Below are 12,447 nucleotides of genomic sequence, written 5' to 3' on the forward strand. Positions count from 1 at the left end.
GACAAGCGGCTGCCATCCCTTCATCCATCCGGACCTTGATTATTTGGACCGAAGTACTCACACACACGCCCGCACTCAGTGCCATACACTCTCTTTACTTTGCTGCCCAGCTAACATCATTGTTTTTTTTCTTTTCTTTTTGCATTCACAAAGACTATCCAAAGACATTTTGGTTATTGTCAAATAGACACTCTCTGATTACGGACTGAGGAGGTTGTGGTGTTACAACCCCAGGACTGAGAAAAAGGACTCTTTACATAATATATTCACTTGTCTCCTGGTTAGGAGAAGTGATTATTGATGGAAATATTTTTCTTCTTCTTGTCTTCATTTACATTGTATCCCAGAGAAGTTTTAAGTTGTTCAGGTTGAAACATTTGCACTTAGAGTCTGTTAAGTTTCCTTTGATGTATCAGTGTCAAGCTGATGTTTAAGAGGGTATGTTAAGGACAGATGTGCTCCAGTCCATCCAATCCTTTAAAGTGCTGGACACCGATGGTAAATTGCCATCAGACCCTAAATAAATTGTTCTCTGCTGTTATCCATATTGCTTCACTCATTCTTTGGTGAGTAGACGTATTGGTTACAAATCCACATGGTAGGATTTGTAAAGAATTTATTCGTAAATTAGGGTGGAAAATAAGTATTTGGTCACCTCAAACAAGGAAAATCTCTGGCCCTCACAGACCTGTAACGTCTTCTGTATGAAGCTTTTCTGTCCCCCTTCTTACCTGTATGAATGTCACCAGGCACGTGCAGAGGGGGGCTAGAGGGGCTTGAGCACCCGCCCCTTTCCTGATGGGTGCCCAAAGTGCCATTTTGTTGAGGAAACTTTTTTTTAAAAAAAATTTTTTTTCTTTAATGTGTGTGTGCGTGAGGAGTCTTGTCTGTGCCCCTCAACAATAATATTTAACTATTAATCACAGTTTTGCTAAATAAAAGGATCTGGCTTGCATCAGTCACATGATCACCAATGATCGCCCTTGACGGCAGAACGCGCTGGTTACGAGCCGGGAACGAGCTCACAAAGTGCACGCGCATTTTTTCCGGTCCGGAGCTGTAGGAGAAACACAAGTTAACTCAGAGACACAGACTGATGCGACAAAATCATTTAGTAGGTGTACAGCGTACACTGTAGTGTATAGCACCCAGGAGTATTAGCTTATTACGTACACGTTGGTAAGCTGTCTTGTTGCAACTCACGAACTGAAACAAACGAGTGTGCTGTGTGTGCAACAGCGCGACAAACATTACCTGTCCTTTTATTAACTGCACAAGTAGTGCTGGTCATAGCTGCTGGCTACCTGTGTAAGGCTGTCATGGGTCTGTAGCTCTGTCACCGTTTTAGGGAACATATTTAGTTTTAAAGTATTTAGAAACATATTTAGTTTTAAAGTAAGTTTCCGGGCTTTTCCTGCCTTTCTGGAGGGATTATATTTCACTAAAAAACGATCTAATATGGATGTTCACTTAATTATGCATTATTATAATTATAATATATTTTTTTAAAAACACACGCTGCATTTTAAAGAACATACATTAAGAAGCAGATTATATTAGATTTATATTTTAAATAAGACAACATTTGGATTTTACAGCAGTAAGATTATTGTATCTCTACAGTTTAAAAATGTAATAAGCTTTCTCCCTGCACAGAGTGGATAGTGAAACAAATGGAATCATCATAATGACATTATTTCATATTTATTACTTCCCCCTCCTCATTGCTTTATTATTGTAGCTCTAGTAATAAATAAATATGTAAGGATTCTGGATCAGCACAGTGATGCCCATAGTATATACAGTATTCTGAAGAAGGTCTAAAATGTCATTGTGTGTGCGTGCATGTGTGTGTTTTATTTAGATGGATTTTAAAAAAAAATATTACTCATGATATAATATTGTCCAGACATGCCTGGTAAGGACATGAGGAGGAAACAGTAGGAGCTGTGTGAGGCTACTAAAGGCAGTGCTATAACATTTTTCTGTCATCACTTTATTATAGATTAAGTGCAAGAGTTGTTAGGTGTGGATAATTAGATTATAGTTTATTGCAATAGCAAGTTGTGCCTTGTTCTCAGATAGACAGCAAGTGGAGAGTGATATATGAAAAGATGGGATGGAAGGAAGAAGAGAAGCAAAGAGTGAGTCACAGGCAGAGCCTAAATTATTTCTCACAGTTTTTTGTTGCCTTATGGTTCCAAGTGCTGTCACCAATCTTTGCATTTTGTTATTATTTCATGACACTTGTTTAATCAGCTACCATCTCTCCTATGGACTTTTTAATGTTTTCAGTCTCAGATCAACACAGCCCTGCCCTCCAGCACTATCCACAGCAACCCCTCAACAGCAACATTGTACCCATCAGGTAAAGCATCGGCTACGTTTGCTTTGCCTTGTTGCCCATATTAGATTCTTGATGAATGTGTGTTGTTGTTATTCAGCCTGGTTCAATGTGCCCCTTTTTAACTTTGAGCACCCGTCCCTTTAAACCTCTCTGCACAGCCCTGAATGGCACCTGTTTGAACCCATCATCTGTATAAAAGACACCTGTCCACAGCCTCAAACAGTCAGACTCCAAACTCCGCCATGGCCAAGACCAAAGAGCTTTCGAAGGACACCAGGAAAAGTATTGTAGACCTGCACCAGACTGGGAAGAGTGAATCTACAATAGGCAAGCAGCTTGGTGTGAAAAAATCAACTGTGGGAGCAATCATCAGAAAATGGAAGACATACAAGACCACTGATAATCTCCCTCGATCTGGGGCTCCACGCAAGATCTCATCCCGTGGGGTCAAAATGATCATGAGAACGGTGAGCAAAGCTCCCAGAACCACACGGAGGGACCTGGTGAATGACCTGCAGAGAGCTGGGACCAAAGTAACAAAGGTCACCATCAGTAACACACTACAACGGCAGGGAATCAAATCCCGCAGTGCCAGACGTGTTCCGCTGCTGAAGCCAGTGCATGTCCAGGCCCATCTGAAGTTTGCCAGAGAGCACATGGATGATACAGCAGAGGATTGGGAGAATGTCATGTGGTCAGATGAAACCAAAGTAGAACTTTTTGGTATAAACTCAACTCGTCGTGTTTGGAGTAAGAAGAATACTGAGTTGCATCCCAAGAACACCATACCTACTGTGAAGCATGGGGGTGGAAACATCATGCTATGGGGCTGTTTTTCTGCCAAGGGGACAGGACGACTGATCTGTGTTAAGGACAGAATGAATGGGGCCATGTATCGTGAGATTTTGAGCCAAAACCTCCTTCCATCAGTGAGAACTTTGAAGATGAAACGAGGCTGGGTCTTCCAACATGACAATGATCCAAAACACACCGCCCGGGCAACAAAGGAGTGGCTCCGTAAGAAGCATTTGAAAGTCCTGGAGTGGCCTAGCCAGTCTCCAGACCTCAACCCCATAGAAAATCTGTGGCGGGAGTTGAAAGTCCGTGTTGCTCGGCGACAGCCCCAAAACATCACTGCTCTCGAGAAGATCTGCATGGAGGAATGGGCCAAAATACCAGCTACTGTGTGTGCAAACCTGGTAAAGACCTATAGTAAACGTTTGACCTCTGTTATTGCCAACAAAGGTTATGTTACAAAGTATTGAGTTGTATTTTTGTTATTGACCAAATACTTATTTTCCACCCTGATTCATGGATTTTTTTTTTCACATTCTGTCTCTCACAGTTGAAGTGTACCTCTGGTGCAAATTACTGACCTCTGTCATCATTTTAGGTGGGGGAACTTGCACAATCGGTGGCTGACTAAATACTTTTTTGCCCCACTGTATATAGCGCTTTACTAGTCCCTAAGGACCCCAAAGCACTTTACATATCCAGTCATCCACCCATTCACACACACATTCACACACTGGTGATGGCAAGCTACATTGTAGCCACAGCCACCCTGGGGCGCACTGACAGAGGCGATAGACGATGAGTCATCAGATCATATATCTCTCCAGTGTGTCCTGGGCCTGCCCCGGGGCCTCCTCCCAGTGGGACATGCCAAGAACACCTCGCTCAGGAGGCATCCTTATCAGATGCCCAATCCACCTCAGCTGTCTCCTTTCGATGTGGAGGAGCAGCGGCTCTACTCTGAGCCCCTCCTGGATGGCTGAACTTCTCACCCTATCTCTAAAGGAGAGGCGAGCCACCCTTCGGAGGAAGCTCATTTCTGCGGCTTGTGTCTGCAATCTCGTTCTTTAGCTCACCACCCACAGCTCGTGACCATAAGTGAGGGCGAGGACGTAGATCCACCGGAAAATTGAGAGCTTCGCTTTTACACTCAGCTCTCTTTTTTACCACAACAGACTGGTTAAGCGTCTGCATCACTGCAGCACCAATTCGTCTGTCAATCTCCCGCTCCCTTCTCCCGTCATTCATGAACAAGACTCCGAGATACTTAAACTCCTCCACCGGGGCAGGAACTCATCCCTGACCCGGAGTGGGCACTCCACCCTTTTTCAGCAGAGGACCAAAGCCTCGAGTCTGGAGGTGCTGATTCTCATTCCCACGGCCTCACACTCGGCTGCAAACTATTCCAGTGCAGACTGGAGGCCATCACCTGATGAAGCCAACAGAACCACATTATCTACGAAAAGCAGAGATGAGATTCTGAGACCACCCAAGTGAAAGCTTTCCCCGACTTGGCTACGCCTAGAAATTCTGTCCATAAAAATTATGAACAGAATCGGTGACAAAGGGCAGCCCTAGTGGAGCCCATCACCCACCAGGAACAAATCCACTTATTACCGGCTATGTGGACCAAGCTCTTGCAACGGTTGTATGAGGATCTAATGGGCCAAACACCCCATTCTCCCGGAGCACCCTCCACAGGACACTCCAAGGGACACAGTTTAATGCCTTCTCCAAGTCCAAAACACACATCTCCCTCAGAATGCTGTTGAAGCTCCAGAGGTGTGCGCTGAAGACCTCAAGGACTGGGATCTCTGCTAGGCTTTCCCCGCACACCCTCACTATATGTTTAGGCTTGAGTGTCCAGAATATTCCGCCGCAGGTCTAGTGATATGACTACAAAATTGATCATCGACCTGTGGCCCAGAGCGTCCTGGTGCCATGTGCACTTATGGACATTCTTATGTTCAAACATTGTGTTGGTTATGGCCAAACTGCGGTTTGCACAGAAGTCCAACAACAAAAAACACCACTCAGGTTCAGATCCGGGAAGTCGTTCCTCGCTATCAAACCCCTGCAGGTCTCACTGTTGTTGCCCAAATTAGCATTAAAGTCTCTCAGTAGGACAACAAAGTCCCCAGGTAGAGCAACCTCCAGCAGAGTCCAGCCCCTTTCCAGGAGGCTGGCTCCAGAGGCGTGCACTGAGGTAAGCCCAACTATATCTAGCCGGTACCTCTCAACCTCACGCACTAACTCAGGCTCCTTCCACACCAGAGGTGACATTCCATGTTCCAGTTGCCAGTCTTGGTTGCTGAGGCTCAATCAGCCAGGGCCTCCACTCCTGGCTGCGCTCTGCTCACAATGCACCCGACCCCTACGGTGCCTCCTTTGGGTGGCAGGCCTGCAGGAAGATGGGCCCATGTCCCTTTTTCGGGCTGTACCTGGCCAGGCCCCATGGACTAAGGCCTGGTCACCAGACGCTCGCCCTCAGGCACCTTCCCTGGGCCTGCCTCCGGGGCGGAGCCCCAGTAACCCTATCCCAGGCAGGGTGAACTGTTCCCTTGGTGGTCTTCTCATAGGGGTCTTCTGAATCGTTCTTTGTCTGGTCCCTTTGTCAGCATTCTTTGACTTTTGAAGGCTTTGTTACCAAACTCATGTTGGGCCTCTGCTGCTCTGCTGACAAAACACCACACTGTGCGCACCTGTTTCCCACTGAAGCAGTGCATAGTGAACATTAAAGATTGAGGATATAGCTGGAGCTTATCCTGCATATCAAATATTACAGACATGTTTTGGAGATTAAAACACTTCCTGCTATGTCATGGTCACATTCCCACCGACTCCTTCGGTCTGTAGTGCTTTGTAGTCCCTCGCCTGTCCACCACATTCATACAGCCACCAGCACAGCATTCTCCACAAATACACATCATTTAATGTAACAGGTATTTTCAGGAAAATAATTTAGTGTTGGATTTTTTCTAAAACATCACAATGCCAAGGAGCCGCTGACTGATTAAATTGCTTCCCTAGGAGCTGTTATAATATTAAAATAAATGACTCTATTCTTAGGCCAAAATAAGTAGTCAGAAGTACTAACAAATCTAACCTAACCCAGTCTTCAGATGCTTTAAGAATACAGGCACTGTTTTCATCGGGTATACTGCCACACAATGAGGAATTTTAATGATTTTAAAAGAAAGAATACAGGATCACTGATACGTTACAAGAACACAATTCACACTGCGTGATCAGAGAGTTACTGCTGATGCTGTATTGGACTGCATTTGTTACAGTCCTGGGCCTGTGGCCCAGTGTTTTGATTTTGCATTATTGTTTATTTGTCTGCTTTCTTCTTGGTTCGTGGCTACTAGTGTTTTGGTTTCTGTTCTGTACTTCTTAGCTTGTGGATTTGGACACCCCTGACAATAATAACGGTGACAGAACAGTAATAACTTATTTTATCCGATAAATAAACACTTTAAAATTGAAGTTTTTTTGTATATATTGTTGGGATTAAATTATTTGAAGTGCCTCAGTTCTATGCTTTATATTAACTAAAATGGCATATAACCATGTAGTGTAGTATTAAGTGGACACGGCCCTGAAATAAAGGCATTAGACCATGTGTCCTTGGGGGGTAGACGGCTGTAGACTCTCGCTCACGCTTGCCTGGGAGAAAGTAGATAACAGGGGACCATCTTCTAGTGGAAAGCTACTGAAACACTGTTGTTTAGACTAGAGAGGGACCAGCAGGCACCTATTGTTAATTTCTGTGTGTCAATGTGTGCTGAAGGAACTGCCCTGGTGGATTTTGATGTTGGATGCTGAGCTATGAAAATCCCCAAGTACATTTTCTGTTTTATGATGCATTATACTGCTGATTTATAAGAAATACTGTTTGCAGAGAATCATGGCCTTATTTGTCTGATTAGAAAGAACAAAACATACTGCACAGGAAGCCAAGGTCCTAACTTAGACTCATTGAGAGAGAGAAAGAATGTGAATGCTTGGAGGGGGTCTGAAGCTATAAGAATGTGAGAAACAGTCAGACACTTCGAGATTTTGCTCAAAGTGTTTGTATGGAATAATGACAATTGTGTTGGTTAAAGTGATTGTCATTGAGCATAAACACTGAGTGTTGTTCTTCCTTCAGCCCAAAGATCAAAGAATTGGGATATTTAACAATATACGTATATATGATTAGATTAGATTAGATTAGATGAAACTTTATTAATCCCTCGGGTGGGTTCCTCCGGGAAATTCAGTTTCCAGTAACAAAGCACCGACAGAAGTTGCATGTTACAGATACATTAAGGGGAATGAGAGTAAGGATATAAGCATAAATACACCATATATACACATATATAGATACAGAATATACAATATGGATAAATAGGATTGCTCATTTGAGTGAGTATATTGCACAGTGATTATTGCACAGTCAAATATAAGAAAGAGACAAAAAACAAATATTGCAAATATTGCATAGTGTAGAAAAGCACCTACAGCTCAGTTGTTCCCGCCCTCCCTTGTCCCCGTGTTTCTCCTCCCTCTCCCCTCCAGTGAGGAGTTAAACAGTCTGATGTTGTGTGGGACAAAGGAGTTTTTAAGTCTGTTGGTTTTTGACTTTGGGAGAAGCAGCCTGTCGCTGAATAGGCTCCTCTGATTGTTTACGACCGTGTGCAGAGGATGCCCGGCATTGTTCATAATGTCCATCAGTTTCTTTAATGTCCTTTTCTCTGCCACTGTCACCAGAGTGTCCAGCTTCATGCCGACCACAGAGCCAGCCTTCCTGATCAGTTTCTCTAGCCTGCATGAGTCCTTCTTTGCTGTGCTGCTCCCCCAGCACACCACAGCATAGAAAAGGACTCCTGCGACCACTGACTGGTAAAACATCCTCAGGAGCTTCCTGCAGATGTTAAAAGACCTCAGCCTCCTGAGGAAGTACAGTCGGCTTTGGCCTTTTTTATACAGGTGCTCTGTGTTGCATGACCAGTCCAGTTTGTTGTCCACCCACAGCCCGAGGTACTTGTATGTGTTGACCACCTCCACCTCCTCCCCCTCTATCTGAACTGGCAGTGGACCTGGTCTGGACCTCCCGAAATCCACAACCAGTTCCTTGGTCTTTGAGGTGTTGAGTTGCAGGTGGTTTGTGCGACTCCATGCGACAAAGTTCCTCACCAGACTTCTGTACTCCTCTTCCTGATCATCCCAGATACACCCCATGATGGCCGTGTCGTCTGCAAACTTCTGAATGTGACATAATTCAGAGTTGTAGCAGAAGTCAGAGGTGTACAGGGTGAAGAGAAGAGGGGACAGCACAGTTCCCTGTGGTGCTCCTGTGCTGCTGACCACAGTGTCAGACGTGATGTCCTTCAGCCTGACGTACTGTGGTCTGTCGGTGAGGTAGTCGGAGATCCAAGCCACCAGGCAGGGGTCCACCTCCATCCTGTTCAGTTTTTCCTGAAGCATACAGGGCCAGATGGTATTAAAGGCACTGGAGAAGTCAAGAAACAGGATCCTGACCGTGCCTTTTCCCCCATCCAGGTGTGAGTGGGCTCTATGCAGGAGGTACAGGATGGCATCCTCCACTCCGACACCCGCCTTGTAGGCGAACTGTAGTGGGTCCTGGGCATGTTGTACCTGTGGTCGGAGGAGGTTGAGGAAGAGCCGCTCTAGAGTCTTCATAAGATGTGACGTCAGTGCTACCGGTCGGAAGTCATTCAGCTCATTGGGCCGGTTCCTTTTGGGGACTTCCATAGGGCGGGCACTCTCCCCAGTCGCAGACTGAGATTGAAGACTCGTTGTAGCGGCTCCCCAAGTTCAGCAGCACATGCCTTTAGCATCCTAGGACACACCTTGTCTGGGCCTGCTGCCTTTCTGGGGCGAAGCTTCCTCAGTTGTCTCCTGACCTGATCCACTGTGACACTGGGAGATGTTGGGGAGGAGGGGAGGGGGGGAGATGTCTTGCTGCTGAGAGAGGGATTGGAGGAGGGGGGTGTCATGGTGTCAGGAAGGGGGGGAAGCGAGGGAGGTAGGGGAGTGGGGAGAGGACTCTGTAGTAAATGTAGTAAATATATGTATGCTTTTAGAAATAATGCAAATTCATTAAAAAAAAAGTTACGAGTAAACTCCCTACAGGCCATGGGACTTCCTAAAATTTGCACAGAGCCAAAAATAAATAAATAAATGGATGGATTAAAACAAAAGTACAAAGGAGAAAAAGACAATGAATGAATTATTAATGAATTATTATTATACGTGGATGAATGAATTGTGTTTTTGTGTATTTCATTTTCTTAGTAAAATTTGAGTCAATAGTAAGTTTAAAAATATTATTGTTATTATTATTAATATTATTAATAATATTAATAATTATTATTATTATAATAATAATGCATTTTATTTGAGGGCGCCTTTCAGAAACCCAAGGTCACCTTACAAAGAACAAAATGAATAAAAGGAACAATAGTCATAAAATACATAAAATAAGTTAAAATTGCAAAGCAGAACTTGACAACAGATAAAATCAGCACTAAAGCGAATGAACCAGTTTAAACAGATGTGTTTTGAGCTGTGACTTAAATACGGAGAGGGAGTCAATATTTCTTATGGCTGGAGGAAGAGAGTTCCAGAGCCGAGGAGCAGAGCGACTGAAAGCTCTGTTCCCCATAGTAATAAGGTGTGAGGACGGAACAGTAAGATGAAGAGCAGATGATGATCTGAGAGGGCGGGAAACAGTGGTGATATGGAGCAGGTCACACAAATATAAAGGAGCAGATTTATGGATACACTTGTATGTAAGAAGTAAGATCTTAAAATTTATCCTGGCTTCTATGGGCAACCAGTGAAGTTGCTGAAGAACTGGGGTAATATGAGCTCTTAACAGAGTACGAGTTATGACCCAAGCTGCAGAATTATGAAGAAGTTGGAGTTTATGAAGGGACCTTTTAGGGAGACCAAATAGAAGGGAATTGCAGTAATCAATACGGGACGTAATAAGACTATGGACAAGGATGGCAGCAGCATGGGGAGTAAGGAAGGGACGGAGTCTGTTAATATTACGTAAGTGGAAGTAAGCAGACCGTGTTATGTAATTAATGTGAGACTGGAATGAAAGAGTATTATCAAGTATGACACCCAAACTCTTAGCCTGAGGGGAGGGAAGGGTAGGAGAATTTTCAATGTTAATGGAAAAACTGTGGGATTTGGTTAAGATAGATGGTGTACAAACAAGTAAAGCTTCAGTTTTATTACTGTTAAGTTTGAGGAAATTGGAGGAGAACCAGGATCTAATCTCAATAAGACAGTCTGAGAGAGAGGGAGGTGGGAGGGATGAATTGGGTTTTCAAGAAATGTAGAGCTGGGTGTCATCGGCATAACAGTGAAAATTTATATTATATTTTCAGAATATATGACCAAGAGGAAGCATATAAAGAATGAATAAAAGGGGCCCTAATACTGAACCCTGGGGCACACCAGCAGAAACAGGATAGAGACTTGAAGAATGGGATTTAAATTGTGGCACATCCGCAGTGAACTTTGCTGTGAAAATGATCTAAACAAAAGGAGTGCTGATTTCGGAATCTTCAAGTGTATGATAAGATCAAAATAAGCAAAATTGCATTTCATGTAATTAAACGTTTTTTTTAAGAAAAAACTGAAAACAATGACAGTTACAAATGTATTGTGCATTAAACAAGTTCAAACGTGGTGATAGAGCCAGCTCTGTTGCGGGTCATTTTGACCTGTACTGTGTAAATCCACTCAGAGTTGTCAAAAAACTGCAATAATAACCCCCCATTCTCTGCGGCCTGCTGGAGCGGGGGGGCTAGGAGGAGGAGTTGGCCGTCCGACTGCGGTCTGGAGTGTGGGCCTCCCTGCTGCTGCGGAGTCGGGGCGGTCTGCCTCCCCCCACCGCAGGGAAAAGGGTAACACCACCTGGGTCTGGGTGCAGTTCCCCCCCTCCAGGGGCAAGGGTACCTAGACCCGGTTCGTAGAGTACGCTTGGGGAGTGTGATCGTGTGTACAGCGTCTCTTTATGTCTGTCTCCACTTTGGTTGAGTGTGGAGTAAGTGCATATGAGAGCATGAGGGTGGGAATGGATGTTTGTATCTGTGTGTGCCTGTATGGTCTGTGTCTATATGTCAGGTTGGGTGTCAGGCGCCACCTCTCTGGGGACATCTCAGGCCCTCCAAGGTTTGGAGGCCTATCTCCCCCTACCACCACTTCCCCTGCCAGTGGCGGACTCCCTCAGGTGTCGGTGCGTTGGTGGTTCTTTGTGTCCGGGGATGGGCATCCAGGTACACACCGGCTCACTCCTTAGCGGCCGCTTATCGGGGCCTGGAGCCTGGGGCTCGCTGGGGCCACTTCGGAGGTTGGGTGCCCCCGGCCTCTCGGCCTGGGTCTCGGTCACTCAGGCACGGCTGGCTGCCGGCGGAGCTCACGGGCGCGTCACTGCAACTCCCCCTGGCTTCTGCTCCGCGGCTGCTGAGTGAGCCCTCATCTGGGACTCTCCTCAGCTCTTTCTGGGACAGTGGCGCGGCTGCCCCTCTGTTGGTCTTCCTTGGTCTCTTGTGTTCTGGGGGCCTCTGGATGTCTGGAGTTTTGATCTCCTCCATACCTGCTTCATGCCCTGGACGACGGGGCTGTGGCCCCCCCACACCCTCTAGCAGATCATAACATGAAGGAACCTTTTTTTTTTAAAAAACAAGCGCGTCCATGCTCACAGGTGTACACACGGGTGATCACACCCACAAACTACACCCTTTTTGGCTCCTACCTCAAAGCACACTGTGTTCTGTTGATCTTATGTGCTGCACAATAATGTTTAATATTTAGTATTTACTGTCATATTCCCATATATCATTGTGATGTTGTTTATTCTATTACTCTTGTTCTCTTCTGCTTGTTTTCTTTTTTCTTTCTCAGCAGGTGATCCAGGTGATCGATATATGCATTTTTTTTTCTCTGCTCATTCTGTTGGTTTATGTTTTTTGCACTTCTCCCCCGTCCCTCTTCTCAGCTGTTTCTCTTTCCCTCTTTCTTTCTCCCCTTCTTTCCCCCAGTCAAGTCTGTCCCGTATTCAGTAAGTGAAAATAAAATAAACAATAAAAGGTGAATCAAATGGACCATTACGGCAAGGCTGGGATGGTCAATTTGGTAAAGTAAATCCGTTGGGCATCTTTCTTTGCCTTTAGACAACAATTCTGATGGCAAAAGAGCCAAACGGGACAGGCAAAAAAAAAAAAAAAAAAACTGCAATAAAACAAAAGCAACTTTACTTTCCATTAGATAAACATTTA

The sequence above is a fragment of the Astatotilapia calliptera genome, chromosome 16 (assembly GCF_900246225.1).
Source record: "Astatotilapia calliptera chromosome 16, fAstCal1.2, whole genome shotgun sequence".
NCBI lineage: Eukaryota > Metazoa > Chordata > Actinopteri > Cichliformes > Cichlidae > Astatotilapia > Astatotilapia calliptera.